Raw genomic sequence first — 27,994 nt, 5'->3', positions numbered from 1 at the left:
TGACCAGATGATCTCTGTGGTCTCCTCCAGCTATGAAGATTTAGGACTTACAAGACCTTACAAGGCCAATGGGCCAGAGAATAAGAGGAGCTTATGGCTGGGTTTTCAAGGCTGCCTAGAAACGGAGGTTGCAATCACAAGCAGCCCAAAGTACTTACAGTGGTCCTAACCCTGAAGTTATAGAGAAAGATTTAACATGCCTCCAAGCCTCATGGGCAAGTCACTCCTTTAGAGCTGTTGGACAACCTTTGGCTAATAAAGATTAAACAAATAAATATAAAAAATGGTTCTATCCAGTATCCTGAGAGGCCAATTTGCTGTTAATGGTGGTGTTTAGGCCCTAAAAGGGTATTAACTTACAGAGTAGTTAAGTCTCCAAACACAGACCAGAGCTTTAAAAGATGTACAGGTGCCAAAATTAAGGGCCAAATTACCAATCTGTTTTAAATGATGGTCTGGGAATGCTCAGTATGACAAGGAAAATGTATGACAAATAATATCTTCAATACAAAGAAAAAGTTGCTTGAATTTATTAGAGGAAATGTGCCGCCTCTTGGGACTTCTTTTTTGCCCACTCCCAAAGAGGTGATTTTTCAAAATCGACTTGAAGACACAGCTAATACAAAATGACCCTTTAAGCACAAAATAAGCTCATTTTTAACTAAAACAGTTTTCATGTCAGCGTTTGCCAAAACCTTTGAGAACTTAGAAATCTCAAGGAAATACACATTCCATTAGTATCAAAACTAGGTACTTCCATGACTTGCTAAATGCCTGCATTACTCCACATGTGCAAAAGCTTTAGACCAGAGTAAAGCTGGCTGCCTCTACTCACCGATAAGTTTAAAGAGCTGCATTGGCAGCCCTGCTGGATGACAGCAGAATGACTTCCTGTCAAGTAACCTCCATCCACCAAGGTGACAGGAAATGGGTTTAAACACTGGTAATATCACTAATCAAGTTGAGAGAGCACATGTTCCCAGCCAGCAATTGTGAAGTTTGGTTGCAATGTGTTGGCTGCTTGCTGGGCCATGTGATTCAGCACAATGACAGATGAAAGGAAAGGTCAGATTTACTAAGTGTTGAAGAGGTGTCATCAAGAGTTGCATATTACTTCAAGATGTCCCTTCATCAGAGGCATCTCACATATAGGTAGGAGTCAATTTCTCCTACAGAATTCTTCAGTTTCCCAATTACTTTAATGGAAGCTCCCAAATTTATTTCAAAACATGAAGAATTGGACTTTCTCCGATTGAGACCAAATAGTCCAAAGTAATGATCTTATCTTTATACGACCCTACCTTGGTCTTTAAATGCATAGATGCATATACTTTCAAGTTTTGACAAATTCACTCTTCTCAAGTTAAAATAGCCACATTTTCCTCAAAAGTTCTTTCCAGTCCCTCCAGTATCTTGATGCTTCAGGAACTGAAAATATAATGGCATTTGTATTCCTCAAGAAAACACCCTGCAGTTTTACACTAAGGAGAGCATGAGGAAATAGAATTTTCCCCTTATTTATAGGACAGGAAGGCACCTTAGGAATCCTCTCTCAGAGCCTACTCATGTTATAGATTCATTTCTTTAGTCACAATTATTTTTTGAGCACATACTGTAATTTAGGAATTGTGCTAATGTTACAATAACTAGTAGAACCATAGACCCTGATCTCTTGGAAGCATTTAATTATATAATAAAACATTAAATAATTATCCAAATAAATGTATAATTCACAAATTAAATATTCATGATTATTAAATAAGTTATTATTCAGTTAATATATAGTTATTAACTGGGGAAGAATAAACAGACACGAAAAGGTAAAGTGACTTCCTAAGGTTCTGAAGTGAGTCTTTCATAAAATACCAGTCTCCTCTTTCCCAGCCCAGTTGTTTCATTCTGTACTCCAATGCATTTCAGGGTGCTTCCGACATTCCATATCCAAGGCAATCTCACAGCAGCTTCTCTAGAGCAGGATTTTCCAAGCTTTTTATTCATACCACAACTATAGAATGTTTTGTGTTTGCGGAGTCATGCCTGGAGGGAAGGGCAGGGTGAGTGTGTATGTTTGTGCTTTAGAGGGCATGGTTGAAGGACACCTCCACCACGAAAGTGTCCTAAGCTTTTGTGAAGAACACATGAGTACTCTAGAAAAAGCAGAAGACAGCTGTACCCACATGCCTTTACTTTGGGGATAACCTGCCCCCAAAGAAAAAGAGGTATGTGAAGGGTGGCATTCTAAGTGATTTTCTAGAATAACCACCAACTTCTGCCTTAAATACTGGCTGAAAATAGTGACTCAGTTCAGCTTAAAGGGCCAGGGAACAAAGCATGGACATGACTCGGCAAATCAGAACAACCAACTATGGCAAAGGAGTGTGCTACTTGGCTAGAAGAGTGCAGTCAGGGCCCTCTGAAGCATTACCTCAAAAGTCAGGGTAGCCGGATTGGGTAGTCCAACTCCTCCTCCCCTAGAGGAGGAAAAAAGGACACAGAATAAAGAACTCTCAGCTATCCGATCCCTCCATTAAGAGCTTTACAATTTCTTGTAAACTGTAAAACTTTCTCCCATAAATATAACTCCTCTCACAGCTTAGATTTCTGTCTCCACAAGAGAAAAGCAAGCTGTCCCCAATACTCAATTTACAAACTACGTGTCTAATCAATATTTGCTGAATGCACATGGTATACAATGGATTTTCGAACATTAATAAATAATAAGAATTTAGTGCATACTTAAGTTTGTGATAGATACTGTGTTAAGGCTGGGAATGCATTTATCTTACTTAATCCTAATAACCCTGTAAGAGAGCTAATATTATTATTCCCATTTCATTGATGAAGAAAAAAAAAGGAAGCTAAAAGAGGTTAAATAACTTATCCAAGGTTACTCAGCTAATAAAAGGCAAGAGCCAAGATTGAAACATAGGTCTGGCACACTTCAAAGCCCATGCTCCTGATCACCATATTTATTACCTCCTTGAGGGTCAAGGCAGGGCAAGATGTAGGGCATCTTACTACAGGGTCCTACTTTCAATTAATTAGGGCATTTTCAGCGGCAAACAAAAGGGAAAAAAGTAGTGGAACACTACACAAATGTAATAGTTCACACAAGAAAAGAAGTCTTGAAATAAGGTGTTTTTAGGGTTGATTAATTCAGTGGCTCCGTGGTATCTTTACTGATGCAAATCCTTTCCAATTTCTGCTCTGCTAACCTTAGAGTATTGGCTTTTGTGCTCACGCCTGTCCTTTAATAGTAGCAAAATGGCTGTAGCAGCTGCCAGCATCACTTCTTCACACAGTTGTGTCTAAAGCGTAAAAACGGACCATTTTTCTCAGTGCATTTCTTTTAAAAGTTAAGAAATCTTTCTCAGAGCCCCCCCAGGAGAATTCTATTTTTACTTCATTGGCCATTCCCAAGCCAATCACTGGTAAAGAGATTAGAATTAACATGATTTATTTTAAGTAATTAAAAACCACCTACAAGTAAGGTTGGGAAGGAATCAGCTTCCCCTGAGGTATATAGCTGCCTGTCCCTGAACAAAAGCGAGGCCCTTTTAGAAAGGAAGAAGGGAAGGAATGGCTATTAGGTGGGAGACTAATAGTTTGGGCCACATACCCAAATCAAATCATAAGTGAAACTAGAAGCTATACCAACTGAGGCATCTTCTAACCACTGCCAAATACTAGTTGACAAATGCTTTCAAATCTAGTTATGTTCAAAGGAAAAGTAGTAATCAATTCCAATCTTCTAGGCTTTTGGAATGAGAGAAAAGTATAGAAGCAACCAAAATAATCAGTTTTCCATCCATCTGATATCAAAGAAAGAAAACTATGGTTTCTTTTTCCTAGTGTAGAGTCAGACTTTAGAAAAAGAGAAGGATGTAGAAGCCATTCTTCCAATCTTCCTGTTCTTGACCAAAAGACAAAGAAATACTTGATGCATTGAGCGCCCAAAATGGCTCCTGAGTATTAAAAATGTTTCAGAATTTCTTCTGTATTAAATCAGGTGATAACTATTCCTGTCTATTCATTCCTAGAGAATGTTAACCTGGTATTGCCATATCATGTGTCTGACTCTAATTTAGGAATGCAAATCTTTTCTTATATAAATAAACAGTTCTAAAATAACATATATGAAAGTTTTTTGTTAATTTGAATTTGCTATGTAAATAGAAAGTTCTGCTCAAAGTTCCAGTTTTAGCCAGGGGCATGACTTACATGGTGGAAATCAATGTCATGGGCCCCAAACTATTTGGCGTTTTTGACAAACCTTTGTCAGTGTTCTCAGAGCCTGTGGTTAATAAGTGTTCAGAAATTTTCACTCACTCTCTTTCACCTCCATGAGTCAAGTATACTTCCCTATCTCTTAGCCCTAGGTTTGGTTGGCCATGTGACTTTCTGTGCCCAACTGAATGAGGCTGAAATGACAGTAACCTATCTCTGAACATAGGCTTTTACAAGGCCTTTCATGTTTCCACCTGCTCTCTTGTATTCTACCATCACATTAGAACGTGCTCAGCTTACTCACTAGACCAAAGGGCAGAGATGTCTAGGCCAACTGCAGTCTAGATTGGCTAACCTCCAAGAAGCTGACCCTTAGACTTATAAACAATAATAAATACTTGCTGTTTAATGCCACTGAACTTTGGAGTCATTTGTTACATAACAATAGCAAGCCAATACAGTGCTCAAAGTGTAACCATCTCCAGCAGAGAAAACATGTGAATAAACAAATTGGGAAGTCTCCCAAAATAAGGTCCACTAACATTTTATCCTAATCACTTTTAATTATTTATTTATTTTTGTGAGAGTGAGAGAGCAAGCGAGTGTGCATGCAAGCGTGTGCACGAGTGGGGGGAGGGGCAAAGGGAGAAGCAGACTCCATACTGAGCAGGACCCTGGGATCATGACCTGAGCTGAAGGCGGACACCCAACCAACTGAGCCACCCAGGTGCCCCCCAAATCACTTTCTAGTACCAACAACACTCAGGAATGATTTCCGGTATTTTTCCTCGTTAGACCATGACTCTCAGAGAATGTATTCTTTCCTTATCAATTCCTTTAGTACCTTTTAACCAAAACCGGCCATCTGCATTGTATATCCATTTGCTCAACTAAACAAGCTCCTGAAGAATATGGGCTTTGTCTTATAGGAACATACCAAGTTTAACAAAGTTACATAAGACATTGCTTTACATGTGAGAAGTGCTCGATAAATATCTATTTAACTAAATTCTGATTCTATTTAATTATAATGTCTGATGATCTAGAATAAATGATTTGCAAATCCAAAATCTCGTTATCTAAAGCAGCCTGATAAAGATGAGTGCACTGATAAGACTTTTATAGGCTGGCACTTCCTTTCCTAACTCCACCCTTGCTTTTCCTTCCACTTCCACCCTTAAGTCCAGAGAATACTCTACCTCACTGCTTTCACGATTACTTAGAAGAAGAAATCTTTCCTCTCTTATTCTTCAAGACCTATCCTTTAGCTCAGATCAGGCTGAACAGCTGGTGGTCCTAACGTCCATTCATGGAAATTTTCCTGTGTGAGCCTTTTTTCCTCCAAGTCTTTTCTGTCTAACTGAAAGTTTTCTCTGTGATCGTCTTCCCCCCACTTCCAAATGTTCTCTTAACATATTCGCTACTACTAGAGTATATAACTTTGTCTTCATCATGATGATTTAATATTAATAGCTAATATGTATCAACTGTTTACTCCACATCAGGTCTGGCATTAAGTGATTTGTAATGCATGATCTTTCTTTATCCTTAAGAGAATCTTTTGAGAAAGACAATATTATTATCCCTATTTTATAGATGAGAAAACATCAAGTAAGAATACAGATCTAAGGCTTACACAGAGTGAAGATCACTATCAAATCATCCATATCTGCAAGATCACATTTCCCAGCAGCTTTTTTCTCTCTAAATCTCTATACCTGACATAGTACACATCATAATGGATACACAATGGACTGCCCATTACCTCTACACATCCTATCCTGAGAGGCTCCCTCCCTCAGCCCCAAGGTGTCTGCTTCCGTATTGTTTTCTCCTGCAATAGTAGTAGTTTTCAAACTGACATTTACTTTCCAATTGCTTTGTAATCCCAGAAGCATTTTAGGGGTAGGGCCAAGTGTTTGCCTTGAACTGCAAAAGCTCTAGGAGACTTATGAGGGAACTTTTCCTTCCAGGAAGAATGGAGAAAATTCAGTTGGAAAAGGATCATCTCTTGCTGATGTTGATAAAATTAAGTGATCTCTAACCAAGCAAAAAATTCAGAAGGCTAGCATTAAGTGCACCGAAATGTAAGTAGTTTTCTCCCTCATGAAAAAAAGGTGATGACACATCACTGAGATGTTATAAGAATCAATGACACTGCATATAGTAAAATCTTTTTCAAAATTCAGAACATTCATACAGGAGTTACCTATTAGTATTCCAAGAATACACAAATTACTCTTCCAGTTAATTACAGTTGACCTGTGAACCATGTGGGAGGTTAAGAGCACCAACCCTTCCTCCCACCCTTGCACAGTCAAAAATATGTGTGTAACTTTTGACTCCTCCAAAACTTAACTACCAATCACCTGCTGTTGATTCAGAAGCCTTACCAATAATATACATAATTAACACATATTTTGTATTTTATATATATATTATATACTGTATTCTTACAATAAAGTAAGCTTAAAAAAAGAAAATGCTATTAAAATCATAAGGAAGAGAAAATACATTAACAGTTCAGTACTGTATTTATCGAGAAAAATCCATGTGTAAGTGGACCGGCACAATTCAAATCATGTTGTACAAGGATCAACTGTATAATCTGAAGACTTTTTCCTTTCTAGGATTCTTCTAAAATCCTAACACTTGCCTGGCCTCTCTGTTTTACATTACTCACAAATTTATAATGTCCCAGAGGCAGCACATACTTATAAAACCCTTCTACAATCATTTAATGAACAGAAATACAAGCACACATGACATCAAACAAAAGAAACCACAGATCACATCCGAAAGATATCACATTCAGACCATAAGCATACAATTTTCCAGTATTGCATAAGGATTCCAGCATCTTCGCATCCTTGCCAACACTTGTTATTTTCCATTTTGAAAATTATTATTATGGCTTCCTATTGAGTTGAAGTAGCATTTCTTTGGGGGTTTTATTTGTATTTCCTAATGACTAATGATATTGAGCATCTTTTCATGTGTTTGCTTTGTGTTGGGGGGGGACTAAACTTCCAGTAGACCAAGCTTATAAATTACTGGTAGTTTCATGACTTCAAGATTCAAGATCTTAAACAACTTTTTTAAATATCTGTCTCATACTCTCTCCCTTTAGATCAGATTATAATTTCCAAGCTGGAAGGGTAAAGTCAGACATTTGAGAACTTCCCTCAGTACCTTGACTTTCCTTCATGTATGGCCAGAAAGGGGCTATCCAAAAGCAAAGGTAGTCATCAAGATGCCAGAGTTCCAAAAAAGATCAACAGCATATTTGGTAGGGAAGAAGAATAGGAAGAGGAAGAAATCTGGAGTCTATAAACTAAGATGAGTGTGGAAGATTAAATCTGTTAAAGTCTATCTCTTTAAAGTTTCTATATAGCTTTATTAAAGCCTAATATATAATAAACAACATATATTTAAAGTACACAATCTGGTAAATTTTAAAATATGTATATACACAGGAAACTATCACTACAATCAAGATAATGAGCATATCTACCACTCCTGAAAGTTTCCTTGTGCCCCTTGATAATCTTACCTTCTCGTACCCAGGCAACCATTCACCTGATTTCTGTTGCTGTAAATTAATCTATATTTTGTACAATTTTACATAAATACAATAATTTTAAATGTAACTTATCTAAATAATTAATTTATCTAATGACTTTTTGTTCCATGTATTTTGAAGCTCTGTTGTTAGGTGCATACAAATCTAGGATTGCCATTTTTTTTTTTTTTTGATGAACTGATCCTTTTTATCATTATGCAGTATCTTTCTTTATCCTTGGTAATTTCTTTTCCCAGAAGTCTATTTTGTCTAATACTAAAGTAACTTCTCCCACTTTCTTTTAATTAGTATTTTCACAATATAACTACCTCTACCCTTTTACTTTTTTTGTGGTAAAATACACATAACCTAAAATTTACCATTTCTATTGTTCTTCATATCTGATCTTTCAAATTTCCTTTTGCCTGAAGAATTTATTTTAGAAATTCCTTTAGAAAAGGTTCTAGAAATTAATTATTTTAGTTTGTCTGAGAACATCTTTATTTCACCTTAGTTCTGAAGGATATTTTTACCTGATATAAATTTGCAGTTGGCAGTTCTTTTCTTTCAGCACTTTAAAAATGCTGTTCCAAGGTGCCTGGCTGGCTCAGTCAGAAGAGCAAGATATTCTTGATCTCAGGGTCATGAGTTGGAGCACATTGGCTGTAGAGATTACTTAAAAATAAAATCTTTATAAAAAAAAGTGCTGTTACACTTTTTTTCTGGCCACCATGGTTTCTGATAAGAAATCTGCAATTATTTAAATAGAAGAATAAAGAAATACATAAAGAATACATCATCTTTCTCTGACAGCTTTGAAGATTTTTTCTTTGTTTTTAGTTTTAGCAGATTATGTGTCTAGTGTAGGTTCCTTGAGTTTATACTATTTAGAATTCTCTAAGCTTCTGGAATCTACAGGACCAGATCTTTCAAAAATTTTGATACATTTCAGACATTATTTCTTTAAATATTTTTCTGCACTGCACTTCTCTTCCTTTCCTTCTAAGACTCAGATGAAGCAAATGTTAGACATTTGTTTTTTGTGTGTGTTTTTTTAAGATTTTATTTATTTATTTTACAGAGAGAGACAAAGAAAGTGACAGAGGGAGGAGAGGGAGAAGCAGGCTCCCCCCTGAACAGGGAGCTCCAAGGGGTGGGGTTGGGGGGCTGATCCCCATGACCTGAGCCGAAGGCAGATGCTTAACTGACTGAGCCACCTAGGCACCCCTAAATATTCTGGTATTGACCCTCAGATCCCTGAAGATCTGTTTAATTATTTTTTTCAATTTTTTTGTTTCTCTCTTTTGTTCAGATTAGATAGTTTCTCTTGATCTGTATTCATCTCTTAATCTATCATTCCCTGACACTTTCATCTGTCATCTTCACCTGGCTATTAAGCCACTGCAGTGCATTTTTTTATTTCACTGATTATACTTTTCAGTTCTAAAATTCCATTTGCTTCTGCCTTATATTTTCTATTTCTTTATTGTGACAGTCTCTATTTCCAATAGTTTCCATTTGTTGTGTGTCCACCGTTACTTGTCGTAGCATTATTATAATACTACCTAACAGTCTTTGTTAGGTAATTCCAACATCCGTGTCAGCTTGTCATCTGCATCTGCTACTGTTTCCAACGCAAGTTGAGATTTTCCTGGTTATTTGTATGCCACGTAATTTTGGATATATCCTGGGCATTCTGAATTGTATGATATAAGACTCTGGGTCTTATTCAGTCCTATGAAGAATGTTGGTATTTTTGTTTTAGTAGGCAATCAAGCCAATAAGTTCAAGGTCACAAGTTCAAACCAGTCCTCCATGGGTTAAGATTTCAATGAGAGTTCTATTTTCAAAATCTTTACAGTGCTATTTCAATATATTCTGCATTCGTGCCCCACAGTGACCAGTATCATACTGGATCAGTGGTCTAGTTGTTAGTTCTCAAAGTTTTTAATATGGTGTGTAGAATCACTCATGCATGCCCAGCTCAGGGATGAGCCTTGATACACTGAATAATTCAGTCACTCCCCTGAGTTCCTCCCTCTTGGAACAATTTTGATTCTTTTGATGTCTCCCTTTTAGTTTTGTTAAGCAGGACCATAATAACCTTTAAGCTAACATGGATTTTACCCCATCGATGAGGAAATATGCTTCTGAGTAACTTATCCAAGATCCCATTAATTATGAGGTTTTTCACTGTGGCTGGTGAGAATATGAACTACTTATTACGAGACTTGTGTAACCCCATAGATTGTTCCTCCTGCTTCTTTTTGGTAGACATTCCCCGGCCTTTGACAGTTTCAATTCATACATATGCTGGTCACTGGGGACCCTCTGAATTTCTCTGAGGCTCTCTCTGTGCACAGATGTGAACTCTAACCACCTTGGCCTTCCTGGACTCCCAGTTCAATCTCATCTCAGGAAAACCAGTGGACTTAGCTTTGGTGTCCTGCTGCTTCCACTGAAGTCTGAAGACTCTGCAAACAGTAAAATGGCATAACTGTAGAACTTATCTCATTTGTTTCCCTTCCTCAATTTGTCTTAGTCATGATGGATGAGCTAGACACCCTTCTAGGTATATATAAAGACATACATTTATGTTGAATAAGCATTTGCTGAATTAATACAGTTGAGTCTGACCTTTCATTCTCTCTTCTTGAATAAATCAAAATGGGGGAATGAGAGTTATGTGCAGAAGACCTATTTGGTTTCACTTGAAAGCTAGTTTTTGCTTAATGTGAACAGCTGAAGGGAGAAATAAGAATGTGTTTAACAAGAAGGAATTTGCCTGTAATAGAACAAGAAACCTTGGAAGAATCTTCATCCTTTACCCCTCTTAGCCTCCTAAGGCTTAAGAGGGAATAATAATTTCTGGGGTGGTCTTCAATTATGAGATGAGCTCAGAAATAGTATAGTCTAATTTTTCCCTTCTTTGTTCTAAAGTCACATTACCAAGAAGACTAATATACTATTTACTCTTAAGTAGTCTAGTTCTTTGAAATTTCCATATCAAATACGTGAAACCAGTGTGTTAGGCATAGAAATAGATTAATACAAAATAAAAGGCACACATAAGAACATTAATACCAAGTCACCAAAACCTGGTTTTAAAATGTGAAGAATTTTCTTTGTGGGTGGACCCATGTCAATTGTCCTAGTTTTTCTACTCCAACAGTTACTTCATGTAACTTTATTCAATACCTCTTGAGAATCTAAATTTCTATACTAGGTCCTAAAGAAATGAAAAAAAATAATTCAGAGAGTCCCTATCTCAAGGAGTTTATAAATATTCAAATTTCTATACTACACAGCAAAGTAAGTTAACCTCTCTGACTGACAAATTCCTTCCAATTCAGAGGAAATAAGAGGAGACTTCTTGGAAGGAGATACATTTGAGCTGGGATTTTAAAAATGCCTAAAACTTCTGTAGGCCAGAATGGAGGAAGGATGGGAGAGAATTCTAAATAGAGTGAGGTATAGAAAGGAAAAGATACAATTAGTTTAGGAATCAAGAGACAACAACTTTTTATAATACATTGCTTTTTTTATAGAGTGCTCCTGGGGCGCAAAACGGGGAAGGCTGTTTAAAGTCCACAAATACAAGGATGAACAGTTTATAGTAAAGTTAGTAGGTCCATCTCTAAGGTAAATGTGACATTTAAGCAATGAAAAGGGAATGGGCTCAGCACTTTTTAGGCTTATGGAGAATGCCAGAAGTTCAAATATGGCAAACTATTAGTCTGTGATTTTTGTTCCCAGGATTTCCACTACCTTATTAAGTATGAGAGCAATCACAACATTCACAAAACATGCACGAATCAACCTAGGCTTTTAGCCTTAGTTTGAATGTCCGCATCAATCACACCACATATATCTGGCTCAAGTATAAGCACAATAATCTTAATCTCCACTTGCCACTTCATAAATAAGACATTCTAAAGGTGTTTTTTATAGATACTGCTGAATGTTTGGAGCACATCATAAGAAAGTGAGAAACAGCTGTTGTATCTAGATTCAACAGACACATATTTGCACATAGGACAATGTTTAGAAAACGTCTTCAACCTGTTCTCTTTTGAGATCATGAGGTCCCCCTTCTGTTCACCCACTGCTTGAGAAAAGAGGCAGAGAGAAAAAAACATCAGCACATATGAAAATGTGGGTCTACAAAAGCAGAAATATACACCACTATTCAATCATTAAAAACCAATAATCTCCTAGTTAAAAGATATTAAAAGGTACAAACTTGCCAGTTATAAATAAATAAGACATAAAATAAATATATACAGCACAGAGAATATAGTTAATAATATGTAACAACTTTGTATGACGATAGGTGGTAGCTAGATTTATCATGATCATTTCATATATATAAATGTTGAATTACTATGTTGTGCACCTGAAACTAATATAATACTGTTTGTAAACTACACTTCAATAAGAAAATAAATAACATTCAAGATGAATATCATGGAACCCTAAGGACTCCATTTAAGTACCTCAGGATACACACATACTCCCTCCCTCATCTCTTTCAAGTTCGTGTTTATCTATTTTAACATTTATTTTATTCCTCTATTTTTAAAAAGCTATTAGAAGTCCTATCATGGATAAACACTTTTTGATGTAGAAGAATTATATTATGTAATTTAATTTTTCTAGTGCTATTGTAACAAATTACCACAAATTAAGTGGCTTAAACAATACAAATTTATTATATTACTGGAACTAAGAGGTATGCAGTGGGTCTCACTGAGCTAAAATTAAGGTGTTGGCAGGGATGCAATCCTTTCTGAAGGTTCTAGAATAGAATCATTTCCTCACCTTTTCCAGTTTCTGGAAACTACTCACTCCTTAGCTCATGACCCCCTTCCTCCACCTTTAAAGGGAGGTGAGTCCTCTTCATATCACATCTAATCTTTCTGGGAATCTCTCAAAGTTTGAGTCCTTCTCATATCACATCTAATCTCTCTGGCTTACTCTTCTGCTTTGGTCTTCTATTTTTAAAGATCCCTGTAATTACATCGAGTCCACCCAGGTAATTCAGAATAATTACCTGATTAACAACCTTAATTCCATCTACAACCTAAATTCCCCTTTGCCATATAAGGCAACATATTCACAATTCAAAGGAACTCAGCAGTAAAATTAACAAGCAATCCAATTAGAAAATGAACAAAAGACATAAAAGATATATGATGGCAAATAAGCACATGAAAAGATGTTCAACATCACTTGCCATTAGATAAATGGAAATTAAGACCATGGAGATATCACTACACACCTATTCAAACAACTAAAATGAAAATAGTGACAATACTATATACTGGCAAGAATGCAAAGAAACATTACTGGTAAGAATATAAAATGGAACAGTCACTCTGAAAAGTTGTTTGGCAGTTTCTTAAAAAATTAAATATACACTCATCATACCATCCAGCAATCACACTTGCGGGCATTTATCCCAGAATGAAAACTATTCACATAAAAATCTGTACACAATTTTTCATACATTAGTTGAAATAGCCCCAAACTGGAAATGACCAAAATGTGCTATAATAGATGAATAATTAACCAAACTGTGGTACATATATGTTGGGAGTGTGACTATAAAAGGGGTAACACAACAAGATCTTTGTGGTGATGAAATAGTTATGTAACTTGATTGCTGAGACAGTTACACAAATCTGCCCATGTGATAAAATGACACTGAACTCTATACACACTTTATTTCCTGGTTTTGATGTTGTACTATGGTTATGCAAGATATAGCTAATGTGGGAAACAAGATGAAGGATACCGAGGACCTCTCTCTACTATCTTTGTAACTACCTGTATACCATTAATCACTAAAATGTTCTCAAATAAAAAGCTTTTAAAAATCAAATCATATTATAAATTCAATACCCTCTACCAACTGCCTCCCTCATTCATTCAATTATTTTTCTATGTTACAAAAAGCATAAGAGGATGTTAGACTTGAAAAGAAATCAGCTAATCCAGACGTTACAAACTAGAAGCCCACGCACTGGATATGGACAACAGAGTTGCTTTAATTGGTGTTAACAGCATCATTTAAAAAAATTTTTTTTCAGAGTCTTAGGATGGAGATTATGAGCTCTAGTTCATCATTTTCCACTCCTTTATAATCTCATACTCTGTGCTCCATTCATTTAAATTCCTGTCTAAGCCTTAAAAAGGCATGTGAGTTTACCACTCTGACTAAACTTTTAAAATAGTGTGAAGCAGAGGTCTGAAGTAGCAGTATCAAATGTTCAAAGCCATAGGCTTCTGATTCGCACCGGTGCTCTACACCACCCCCCTCTGGAGTTATTTTACTTCGATTTGATTATGCTCTTGTTCTAACAGAGTAAATATCTAGTCTTTGTTTTACTTCCTTTCTTGCCTGTCTCCAGTAAGACACCAATCATGTGAAGCCTCTGTTAAAATGGGAATACTTGCCTTTCCTCATTCATAGGACTATTGGAATAATCAAGAAAGATAGTGCATGTAAAATCTATACAAATGAAGGACATTAAATATGTATATTTGCCATTTCTCTTCTGAAGCAGTAGGTACTCTGCACTGTGATACTGTGTTTGGTCTTTTCACGTATAGCTTTAACAAGATCATCACATTGCAATAGGTTATAGAAGGCCCAAGCTAGGGACAGTAGCACAGAGAAAAAGAGCAAGTTCAATGGAAATGAGCTCTGGGAATCTCAGAATTAAACAGCAGAAGAGAGTTAATGCTAAGAGTGGCAGGAAGAAAAGGAAAGGAAGGAAGTTGACTCTTTGGTCCAAGAGCCTTATTTCTGACCTAGCCAAACTAAAATAATGAGAGTTAGCACTGTACTTGTTATGCTTTAATTATATCTTGAGTATATTTATATATCCTTAATTATTCTTCAAAAATGATTTTTAAGTGTAAATGTACACCTCCATCTGTTAAAACCCATATACTAGATCTAACTGCTGTTAACTGTAAAATATGTAGCTTTCCACAATGTTTTCTGATTATACAGGAAGATTACAGATTATATACAGGCATATATGTAAACATACACCTTCACATGCATATTTTTTGTAAAAATTGGATCATGCTATATAGATGTTCTTCAAATTTATGTTTTCATTTAAAAATATATTATAGGCATATTTCTATATCAGCACACATAGTGCTACTGCATTCCATTTAATACTGTATGTATTTCAACCGGATACATGTACCAAAATTATTTAATCATTCCCCTATTAATGCATATGTACTTATTTCTAGCATTTTGCTTTTTTAACTATGCTACAAAGAAAATATATATTAACATATTCATGGAATTATTTCTATAAGATATGGTCTAAGATTTACAATTGTTAGGAATGGGCCTCTTAATTTTTATGCCAATTTATATTCCCACCAGCAATGTCCACTTTCACACATTTCACCAACATTTTGTCTTCTATATTTCACATCCATTTTTTCAGTCTGTTTTTAATCTTTTAACTTTATATAGTATTCTGTAAAACACACGAGTATTCTGATGCACTCAAATCTACCATTAATTTCTTTTATTACTAAGTTTTAAATAGTGTGTTTATACCCAAAATTATAAAAATATTCTTTCACATTTCCTTAACACTTCTATAGTTGGAAAAGGAGTTATATTTAGACTTTTAATTCATCTAGAATTAATTTTTGTATGTAGCATGAAGTAGAAGAAAATCTAAATGTATTTTCTTAAAGTTGTATAGGCAACGACTCAGCACAATTTATTAAATCTATTTTTCCTCATTGATCTGAAATGTCACAACCTTTTTTATATATTAAATTTCCATATATATTTACTTTTTCTAGACTCATTCTTCTATGCCATTGATCTTTTCACCTATCCCAATGTTTTAAAAACATTAGCAGTATAATATATTCATTTCCCAAAATTTCTTGAGTACTCCCACATACTTACTATTATAAATGAATTTTAAAATCTCAACTTGTCAAATTTCATTCCCACAAAACCCTTTTAGATTCAGATTATAATTGTATTACTAATGGTGTGATAAACATATATCATGTATCACCTGATATTATGAAAGATAACACAGCATTTGGGAAGAAATAACACTTAGTTCTCTCCAGGAATATGGCATGCTTCTCTATTTATTCAGATCAAGTTTTAAGAACTTCAGTAAAACTGTACCGGTTTTCAAATTATGATTTTATTTTTTTTTAATTAAATTTATTTCAGTTTTAGACCAAATTAATTTTTAAATGCTTATACCTAGATATATTCAAGTTTGAAATTGAAACAATAAAGAAAATGTTTAAAATCATTCAAGCAAGAAAAAAGTTTTATGTGAAGGAACAAAAGTCATATTTCTATTCTACACCAAATGCAAAACAACCATGTATTACAGAATTAATTAAGGAGAAATGATTGTGGCCACAACTTTTTATAAGCCAAGTTATCATTTATATGTAAAGAAAATAAAACATATTCTCAGATATTCATGGGCTCATACAATAATTCACTCAATTATGCACCTTCAGAAATACCTTGCAGACATATACCTAAAGACTGACAGAAGAATGAAACAAATTCATGATATGGATCAAGAATCTTAAAATATGAAGACAAGTGAGGCTTCCAGCAATAGTTGATAAAGATATCAGCAAATATTCTCCCCAAAAAGCAGTTTCAGCAGATGCAAGTAACAGGCTATGCAGAAACTGAAGTGAGTAAGCCTGGTAATGAACAAAGCATAGAACTGTATAAGCTCATCACAAATCCCTGGCAACAGGCAATGCACAGAGGATACCAGAAAGAGCCAGGCAGAAAGTGGAGGCCGACTTGTGAACTGTCTGAACTTTGAATATACTCTTCCACATACAAATTCATCAATTGAAGGTGAAAACCTTAGGGGCTTGAGGGAACTTGGGCATAATATCTTCTGAACCTACTAGTGACCACCAGCTTATACAGGTGCAAGGCAACGTCTTAGAAACTAAAATTTTAAAAATAAAAATAAGAACAAAAACTAAGCAGAGATTTTAATAGCTGAACACTACAGAGAAGACACATTCCTCTGTGTAAGTACAAGTAAATTACTAAAAACAAACAATTAGAAAAGCAAAAAATAAAAACACAAGCTGTTAATGGGAAGAAAATTCAGGCCAGAGTTGCTACAATATATTATCTAAAATGCCCAGCTTTTATAGTAATCAAAACAGTATGGTATTAACACAAAAACAGATACATAGATCAACAGAACAGAACAGAGAGCCCAAAAATAAATGCACAGTTATATGATCAATTAATCTGTGACAAAGGAGGCAAGAGGCAAGAATATACAATGGGGAGAAAACAGTCTCTTCAACAAATGGTTGGGAAAACTGGATACCCACAAGCAAAAAATGAAACAAAACCACTTTCTTATGCATTCATACACAAAAACAAACTCAAAATGGATTAAAGACCTATATGTGAGACCTTAAACCATAAAACTCCTAGGCGGTAATTTCTTTGACATCGGCCTTCCCAACATTTTTCTAGACATGTCTCCTTAGGTAAGAGAAACAAAAGCAAAATTAAATCATTGGAACTCACCAAAATGAAAAACTTTTGCACAGCAAAGGAAGCCATCAACAAAACAAAAAGGCAACCTACCAAATGGGAGAAGATATTTGCAAATGATACATCCAATAAGGGGTTAATATCCAAAATACATAAAGAACTTATACAACTCAAAACATAAAAAAAACCCAAACAATCCAATTAAAAATGGGCAGAGGACCTGAATAGACATGTGTCCAAAGAAGACATACAGATGACCTACTGACTCATGAAAATATGTTCAACATCTCTAATCATCAGAGAAATGCTAATCGAAACCACAGTGAGACCTTATACCTGTCAGAATGGCTAAAATCAAAAACACAGGCAACAACAACTGTTGGCAAGGATGTGGAAAAAATCATAAACTGCTGGTAGGAATGCAAATTGGTGCGGCCACTATGAAAAACAGTATGGAAGTTCCTCAAAAAATTAAAAATAGAAATACCATATGATCCAGTAATTTTATTACTGGGTATTTACCCCAATAAAACAAAACACTAATTCAAAAAGACATATGCAGCCCTATATTTATTGTAGCATTCTTTACAATAGCCTAGATATAGAGAAACCCAAGTGTCCATTACGAGATAAATAAAGAAGATGTGGTAGATATATATAACTCAGCCATAAAAAAGAATGAAATCTTGCATTTGCAACAACATGGATGGACCTAAATCGTATAATGCTATGTGAAACAAATTAGTCAGAGAAAGACAAATACCATATGATTTCACTCACATGTAGTCCTTAAGAAACAAAATAAATGAACAAAGGAAAAAGAGAAAAACAAAAAAAAGACTCTTAAATACAGAGAACATACTGGTGGTTGTCAGAGGAGATGTCGGTGATGGGATGGGTAAAATGCATAAAGGGGATAAAGAGTATACTTATCTGGATGAGCATTGAGTAATATATAGAATTGTTGAATCACTATGTTGTACACCTCAAACTAATATAACACTGTATGTTAATTATACTTCAGTTAAAAAAATTATCACTTTCAAACCAAAAAATAAATACCCAGATTTCAACAACAACAACAATAAATTATAAAGCATGCAAAGAAACACTGAGGGAAAAGAAAGGAGATATAAGAAACTAACTCTGGGTGAGTCTAGACATTAGACTTAGCAAAGACTTCAAAGCAACTGTTAAAAATATGTTCAAAAACTTTTAAAAAGTTTATTCAGAAATTTCAAAGGAAATATGAGGATAATGACTCAACAAACAGGAAATCTCAAAAAAGAAACAAAATTTTAATAACTAAGTGGAAATACAAAAGTTGAAAAGTGTAACTAGAATGAAAAAATTCATTAAGTGGGCTCAACAGCAAACTGAAGATGGCAGAAGAATCAGTGAACTAGAAGACTGATCACTAGAAATGATCCAATATGAAGGAGAAAGGGCAGGGGGAGGGGGGGACTGAAGAAAAGTGAGCAAAACTTCAGAGACCTGTAAGACAGAAAAAGTATTTGAAGAAATAAGAGCTGAAAATATCCCCAGGATGACGAAATACATTAATACAAATATCAAAAAAGGTCAAAAACCCTTAAGTAGGATAAACACAAAGAAATCCAAACTTAGATATACCATAATCCAACTCTGGAAGACAAAAGCAAAGAGAAATTTTTGAAAATATCAAGGGAAAAACCATCCATCACATACAGAAGAATAACAATACCATTAAAAGGGGACTTCTAAACAGAAACAGAGGACAGAAGGCAAAAGAATACATTCAAAATGCTGGAGGGAGAAACTATCAACCAAAGGTTCTATATCCAGCAAAACTATACTATAAATGTGGAGGTGAAATAAAGATAAGACCAGATAAACCAGCACAAAAGAAAAAATTGATTAAAAGGGTTTCAGCAAACAAAAAACTTACACTTTTTAAAAGACATCTTTAAAAAAAATTTTTTTGAACTAGCTACAGAGTAGGAGAAGCTATTTTTTGCAAATCACTTATTTGATAAGGACTTATACCCAGAATATATTTAAAAAAAACAACTCTTACAATACAGTAATAAGCTAAAAATCCAATTTATTTTTTTTAAAGATTTTATTTATTTATTTGACAGAGAGACAGCCAGTGAGAGAGGGAACACAAGCAGGGGGAGTGGGAGAGGAAGAAGCAGGCTCCCAGCGGAGAAGCCTGATGTGGGGCTCGATCCCAGAATGCCGGGATCACGCCCTGAGCCGAAGGCAGACGCTCAATGACTGCGCCACCCAGGCGCCCCTAAAAATCCAATTTAAAAACAGGTAGAGGACATGCATAGACATTTCACCATATACGAATGCCTAAAAAGCACATGAAAATATGTGCAGCATCATTAGTCATTAGGGAAATGTAAATTACCAAATGAGATACCACTTTACACTCACTGGAATGTCAATAATTAGAGACTGACAATACCAAGAGTTGGCAATGATGTGGAGAAACTGGAACTCTCATACATTGCTGGTGAAAATGTGAAATGGTAGTCACTTTGGAAAAATTTGGTAATTTCTTAAAAAGTCAAACATACACTTAAATGCTCAAGCAATTCTACTACTCCTAGGTATGCACACAACAGAAATGAAAGCATATGTCCACACAAAGATCTGAGGACAAATATTTATAGTGACTTTACTCCTAACTGCAAAAAACTAGACACACACCAAATGTGCATCAATAGATGAATGGATAAACAAATTGTGGAACATTCATGTAACAGAATACTATTCAGCAATAAAAAGGAATGAAATGCTGATACATTCAACAAATGGATGAATCTCAAAAAGCATTATGCTAAGTGAAAGAAGCCATTTCCATTCATATGACATTCTGGAAAGGGAAAACTTTAGGAACAGATATCAGATGAGAGGCAACTAAAGACTGGGGTAGGGAGACTGACTGAAAAGGGGCATAAGAGAACTTTTCAGGATGATAGAAATCTCTATCATGATGGTGGTGGTGGCTCCATGACAGTATTTTATAATCATTTGTTAAAATCATTTTTTACCTACATGTAAATTATATCTTAATACACTTGACTTTATGAAATTTTAAAATACATATACCTTTGACCTAGACATCCCACTTTGAGAAATCTACTCCACAGAAATAAATCTATTCTCAGTAAATGAGGTTATACATGCATCTTTATTCTAGCATGGTTTGTAGTGGCAAATTTTTAAATAATGCAAATAATAATTATTGATAACTTATATTAAAAGTATTTTGATAATATTCTCAGCACCAAAAACATTAAAAACCAATCTAGCTCACAACTGGCTTTAAAATCTACATGAATAAATTCCCTTACTGCAAAATAAATTATTTTGCTATTCTATCTTTTTTTAAGGTTTTACTTGAATTCCAGTTAGTTAACATACAGTGTAATATTTTCAGGTGTACAATTTAGTGATTCAACAATTACATACAACACTCAGTGCTCATCACAACAAATGCACTCACTCCTTAATCCTCATCACCTATTTAACCCATCCCCCCACCAACCTCCCCTCTGGTAACCATCAGTTTATTCTCTATACTCTATAGTTAAGAGTCTGTTTCTTGGGGCGCCTGGGTGGCACAGCGGTTAAGCGTCTGCCTTCAGCTCAGGGTGTGATCCCAGCGTTATGGGATCGAGCCCCACATCAGGCTCCTCTGCTATGAGCCTGCTTCTTCCTCTCCCACTCCCCCTGCTTGTGTTCCCTCTCTCGCTGGCTGTCTTTATCCTGTCGAATAAATAAATAAAATCTTTAAAAAAAAAAAAAAAAGAGTCTGTTTCTTGGTTTGCCTCTCTCTTTTTCTCCCCCTATGATCATTTGTTTTGTTTCTTAAATTCCATATATGAATGAAATTAAATGGTATTTCTCTTTCTCTGACTGACTTTATTTCATTTAGCATAATACTCTCTAGCTCCATCCACATCATTGCAAATGGCAAGATTTCATTCTTTTGATGGCTGAGTAATATTCCAGTGTGTGTGTGTGTGTGTGTGCGTGTGTATCTTTAGCCATTCATCAGTTAATGGACATTTGGGTTCTTTCCATTATTTGGATACCATGGATAATGTTGCTATAAATATCAGTGTGCATGTATCCCTTCGAATTAGTATTTTTGTATTCTTTGGGTAAACACCTAGTAGATCCTAGATCATAGGGTAGTTCTATTTTTAACTTTTTGAGGAACCTCCATACTGTTTTCTAGAGTGCCTGAACCAGTTTGCATTCCCACCAACAGTGTAAAAGGGTTCCCCTTTCTCCACATGCTCACTAACACCTGCTATTTCCTGTGTTATTAATTTTAGCCATTCTGACTGGTATGAGATGATATCTCATTGTAGCTTTGATTTGCACTTCCCTGATGATGAAGGATGTTGAGTATCCTTTCATGTGTTTGTTAGCCATCTGTATTTCTTCTTTGGGGAACTGTCTATTCATGTCTTCTGCCCATTTTTAATTGGATTATTTGGTTTTGGGGTGTTGAGTTTCATTGATATGTCATCTGCAAATATCTTCTCCCATTCTGTAGGCTGCCTTTTAGTTTTGTCGATTTGTTTCTTTCACTGTGCAGAGCTTTTTATTTTGATGTAGTCACAATAATTTATTTTTGCTTTTGTTTCCCTTGCCTCAGGAGACATATCTAGTAGAAATTCCTACCATTTAACATCTTCAAAGTTAAACTTGTTATATAGCTAACATTTTGAGGTAGGCACCAAAGTGTGCATTCTACTTGCATTATCTCATTTAATCTTAACAACCTTTTGTGGTAGTTACTACTATAATCCTTATTTTACAGATAAGGAAACTGGTTCTAAAGAAGTTAAGTAAGTTATCCAAAGTCACATAACTAAAAAATGGCAGAGCCAAGATTTGAGACTAGTCTGATTCTAGACTCATGTTCTTAACCATCATGCTTTTCTCCTCTAAATTGATTGTGTGCCAAAATTTGCAAACTTTGAAAAAAACTTTATAAAACACACTGAACAAGCAGACTCATAGGAAATTATCAGATAGCAGAATTACTTTTGTCTCCAACATCCTTTTAAAATATGTTTTGTGCGGAAGGATTTCCTATGTCCCTGAATGGAAACTTGGGCAGTTCCACGGTTTTTAATTCTCGCTCTCAGGTACCAAATATTCTATAGTCACTTTAAGACTCAACCATAAGTCTCAAAGTTCACAAAATATCTAATCTCAGGTTATCAAACCTTTATACTTCATTCAAATTTCTATCTACCTCCTACTCAAAGGTTCGTAGAAGGGTAAGGAAAAAGTAAGGAAAGCAATAAAACTCTTTTATTTAATTGGTATTGTTTTAATTTGGCTTCATGCTCTCTGAAGGTAAGAGTGCCTTCACAGATACTTCAAAGCACCACACACACACACCTAATGCTGACAGTCTGTCACATTTATGTCCCTCAACTTGGAGGACTGCACTCTATTCTGGCAGTCATTTATTTCTTCTTTGGGCTCCAAGAAAACAGTAGGGTCCACCTTGCTGAGGCCTGTTTGCGTGTCTGCGAACTTCTATTGAACTGGATCTAAGACATCCCCCATACTGCCCTTGTAGGTATGATCCCACTTCTGACCCACTATTCCTTTAAAAATCCTCCTCAAGGGGCACCTGGGTAGCTCAGTCAGTTAAGCATCCAATTCGTGATTTCAGCTCAGGTCATAATCTCGTGGGTCATGAGACTGCGCCCTGTGTCAGGCTCTGCACTCAGCAGGCAGTCTGCTTGAGATTCTCTCTCCCTCCGCACACCCCCTCTCTCTCAAATAAATAAAAATCTTTTTAAAAATCCTCCTCAAATATCTAACAATACATAATTTAATACCCTCCTTATAGATGAGGAGTCTTTAAGATTATGTGGCCAGTTTTTAGGTATATCCTTCTATACTTTGGACTGGTACTCTGCTTTAGTATGTAACACCTATTGTATATTGATGCCTTCATAGAAACTTCTATTTTAAAATGCTGCTCTAATTCCATACATTGGAATGTAAAAGGTGTAACTCTATCTCCATATAATTCCAGGAGTCCACAGGCCAGGACCTCTACTCAACCATCAGATTATAAAGCAACTATAAGGAAGAGGCTGAGAACTCTAGTTCCTCGCATATTTGGCTCTTCCTTTAAATATCTTCACTCATTCTCAGAAGGCTAGTTGACCAGAGATAACTTGGTAATTAATGTAGTCAGAAATGAGGCAGAATCCTACAGTTGGCATTTGGAGGTTATGTGCCCCACATCCTTGCTGGTGGCATTCTATATTCTCCTTACCATTTCTGATGACAGTCTTCCAGAACACCAAACTCTTTGAGAACTCTTTGTTCTAGCTCTACTTCTCATTTTCCAGAACATATTCCATTATATTTAATCTCTGATGATCTAAAACAAAAATTTTGAAACTATTTAACCTTCTATTACTGGTCATCTGCCCAAGATTCAATAGTTATAAATTTTCTTCAAATCCTTGAAACAACTGGCTTGAAAAATGCTTAGCATTAGTTCATAAAATTTGGAATTTCATGGAAATGATTCTCCTGAAAATGCCAACTGCCTATTTATTTTTAAATGGTAATTTTATAATTTCTTATTTGATGACACTTTTCTGTGAGGAATTAAGCAAAAACGTGCAGCAGCATGCTAAGTAAAAATTGGGAAGAGCTGCTTCCAAATAGATCTACACTATCATGATGTAGATTCTTCATTTAAAAACAAATAAATAAAATTTCATTTTCTCCACAAATTTTAAGACCTTCAAAGTTTCCAGAGCTCTTTAGAAACTATTTTCTCATGTTCTATACCTGGTAAGACAACTGTTCCATTCGAGCTATAGGTAGTTGTGACTCCATTTGTAAAAATTCAAGTAAAATCTATCATTTTTGAAGAGAGGGAGAGAGCAAGTCATAGGCTTCTCGAATGTCTTTACAGGTTGAATATTTAGAAAGGTCAGGACACCAACCAATGTTAGAATATGTAGAACTATTTCACTATCTAACCAACCACACATAAAATAGGCTCTTTCTCAGCTTCATGATTATTTCAGTTTTGTCTAATAATGCAATTGTTGCCAAACACTTCTGAGATCACCCATGGAGTATATTTTTCAAATTTAAATTAGTAGCCTTTCTTCCAGAATTGTGCTTTGAAAATTCATAAAGAGCACTAGCAAAGTCTGATTTGAGAAATGATGTCAAATTGGCCCTTAACAAAATCTGTGAAGTAGGATTTAAAGTAGGATGGAAAACAGAAGGTGATGAGAGCTTTTTATTCCACTGGGAGGCTGGCAAGCCATTTCTAAGAGAGAGGGCTCTAAGTCTTACTTAGGGACTAGAACATTAATGGATTTTGAGCTATATTTTCCTAGAATCATTGAAATTTTGATGGTGAATAAGCTAATTAAGTTATTTAGTGTTCTGGTACTTGTTAAAAGGTTTGCTTTAGGTGTCTTCCAACAGAGCAGCTTTCACATTGCTACTCATTTTTTGGATGTCAGATTTTTTTAAGTTAGACTTGAGGGTATTCCAAATGAGTTGGTCCATAAGGAGCATAGCATAAGGGTAATGGTTTGCCTTGTGACATCACTTTTCTGATGAATCTAAGAAGAGCTGATTTTTCTATTTCTTCAGCTTTTTATTTCTTGTTACAAAGGAGTGGAGATGTCCAAGCTCCTTACCTGCCAAACCATAAGTCAGAAGTCACAATGTTTATTTTTAATCCTAATTGTTGATGAACTTCCTCTCTATAAAACAAGGATGAATAATAACCCCCCACATGCACACAGGATTTTATGATTATGCCAGATAACATATCTGAAAAGCCCCTAAAATAGTGGCTACTTTAGGCACTTACCTATTTGTTGAGTCTAATTTGTTGACAATGAACCACTTCAACTTACAAGCAGTTGTTTTATAAATATCCATATGTAGGCTAAATGTTTAAAACTTAATAACAATTCCATGATGAAACAATGATATGGATGGTAATTACATTTCCAAATTTTCTAAAAAACCAATTCTTATCTAACCTGTAGTACAGTAACAGTATTTCTCCAAAAATCCCTACCAAGAGAGCTATAACTATGGATCACTGTGTACCTGAGAATAGCAGAAAGAAGAACAAGAAAATGGAGATGGTTGTAAAAGTAACAAATATATCTTAACCAGGTGCCACTGTTCCCACTTCTGAAATCATTCTCCCCCTAACCAGACTGTGACATCTTCCAGGTCTCCTAATTCACAAATGCTGTTTTCAATGATGCTAATGGTACTTCTCCAAAGTTCAAGATAGAGCACTGATATACTTGAAATAGGTATTTCTAGTGAAAGAACTTCCTGAGTCCTTTGATGTCCTGGGAGCAGGGGCGGGGGGAGGCTTGAAGGAAACATGTGCATGCACCTGTCTCAAAGATAAAAATTACACTGCTCTGGGGAAATGAGGGTCTAGTCTCAAACATACTTTCTCTGGAATTCTCTTCTCTCCCAGTCATGCCCCAACGATATATTGGTGAGGTCTACTTCATGAAGCTTTGCCAACTTCTGACTCACATTTCCTAGGGAGATAATATCAAGTTAAGAAAGAAGAATCCAGTCTTGGAAAGCCAATCACAATTATTGCATGATCTTACCAAGGGCCACTCATTCTATTCAACATTCATTCACATTTTTCCAGGTCTGTGCTAGGTACAGAGGGCGCAACGGTGAGCAAAACCTGGATCTTGCCTTAGAAGCTCATGGTTTAAACTGAAGAGAAATATCCTGAGAAAAATTTTATTTGGTCTTATTCATACCCTGGCCTACATTTAAACTAATCGCTGTGGTAATTTGGTACATTTCTACCCTTGAGGTGAGAGAGATGGGGTGTGGATCAGAAAGATAGGCAAAGAGCACAAATATGAAGATTGCATGTCCCACATAAATGACATTAGGGTTCTCCAAAGAAGTGGCATGGTAAAAGAAATGCTATAATCAGAAAGAAGAAAACAGAATATGCTGGGCTAACATACCAGAAACCCTTTCCCATGGATAGTACAAGTCAGAAAGAAGTCATATAAATTCTATTTCACAAGTATGTAAGGTTTCACAAAGCCACATATCTGGACAGCTCATCAGGGAAATTACCGTTCCCCCTTTACTACAACCAAACAGAAAGGTAAATGTACATACTCTTCGTGGGAATCCTGTTAAAACAACAACAACAACAACAACATGGTGATACAGGTTGCTCAGTGATCTGTAGTAAAAGATCCTAACTTGGCACTAGTGAAATACAGTGTGCCATTCTAGCCTTGCCAAACATTTCCCAGGCAAGTCACAGAAGACCCATGTAGGCTTGCCAACATGACAAAGTATCTATTGGCACAACTTTTTTCTTTTGAGGAAGCATTTTTATTATTCAGGCAACACTGATTCAATCCATAGACAGAAAATTAAAGAGCTACATACAATAATTTACCTAATAATCTATTTAGAACATTCCCTAGTCTGTGCAGAATAGTGCAGAAACTCTCCGGGCACAAGGTTAGGGCTGGCAAAGAGTCTGGAAATTCAAATAGGAAATCCAAGAGAGGAAAAAGCCATAGAAGGGGAGCTCTCAAAAACCTGAATAAATTCTAAGATGAAAATTATCATCTAGGTACAAAATCTACGTATAAACTGACTACAGAACTGTGACCCTCCAAAAAGTCTGTTGGAAGGCAACAGCTGAAAAGCTGAAAAGACTGAGCAAAGATTTCAGCTGCTGCCCAATGCAGGGAGAGAGTGTTTTGAGTTTGAATTATGCCAAGTTAAAGAGGCTTAAACATCTGGACTCTCCAGTAAAACTGCAGAAAGGAGTAATGCCAAGGAGTAAAGACTATGTCTCACCCTAAGACTAAAAGAAAAACTAAAACAGATCGACTCTATCGAAGTGTAAAATGAAGCCTACATTAGTCCAAGGTGACCAACCAATAACTGAACTGTCTGCTTGAAAGGAAAAAGAAGAAGGTTCTTGCTACTGTCACAAAACCAGTTGGTGGTGACAGGAATGGTGGTACTGAGTGGTTCAGCTTCACAAATTGCCTAGGTATTATCCTACTGAAAATGTGACTCGAAAGCTCTTGAGCCACAGCAAAAACTTTTCAGTCAGCATGTGAGAAAATTGCAAGCTAGCATCACTCCTGGGACCATTTTGATTTTCCTCACTGGGCACCACAGAAGCAAGAGGATGGTTTTCTGAGCAGCGGCTTGCTACTTGTGAGAATCTCTGGCCCTCAGTTGAGTTCCTATGCATAGAACACACCAGAAAGTTGTTATTGCCAATCCATCAAAATTGATATCAGTAGTGAAAAAATCCCAAAACATCTCACTGAAGCTTACTTTAAGAAGAAGAAGCTGCATAAATCCAGACATTAGGAAGGTGAGATTTTTGACACAGAGAAGGAGAAACATGAGATTACAGAACAGTGCAAGGTTGATCAGAAAGCTATGGACTCACAAATTCTGCCAAAAATCAAAGCTGTTCCTCAGCTTCAGAGCTACCTCAGCTCCGTGTTTTCTCTTACAAATGGAGTTTATCATCATAGATTGTTGTTTCAAATTTCTTACAAAGGACCTAATTAGATAAC

At 35.7% G+C, this 27,994-nt stretch overlaps 1 protein-coding gene and 1 pseudogene across 1 annotated transcript in view; one reads left to right on the top strand and one right to left on the bottom strand.

The window, feature by feature from the left end:
• Positions 1-27,994, bottom strand: part of HPSE2 (heparanase 2 (inactive)) — a 640,767-nt gene that overhangs the window by 490,308 nt on the left and 122,465 nt on the right. The window lies entirely within an intron of this gene.
• On the top strand, positions 8-27,989 carry LOC113251746 (60S ribosomal protein L6-like; annotated as a pseudogene).

This window comes from Ursus arctos, unplaced genomic scaffold (assembly GCF_023065955.2).
Source record: "Ursus arctos isolate Adak ecotype North America unplaced genomic scaffold, UrsArc2.0 scaffold_7, whole genome shotgun sequence".
Taxonomy (NCBI): domain Eukaryota; kingdom Metazoa; phylum Chordata; class Mammalia; order Carnivora; family Ursidae; genus Ursus; species Ursus arctos.
This window is presented reverse-complemented; position numbering and strand designations above follow the sequence as displayed.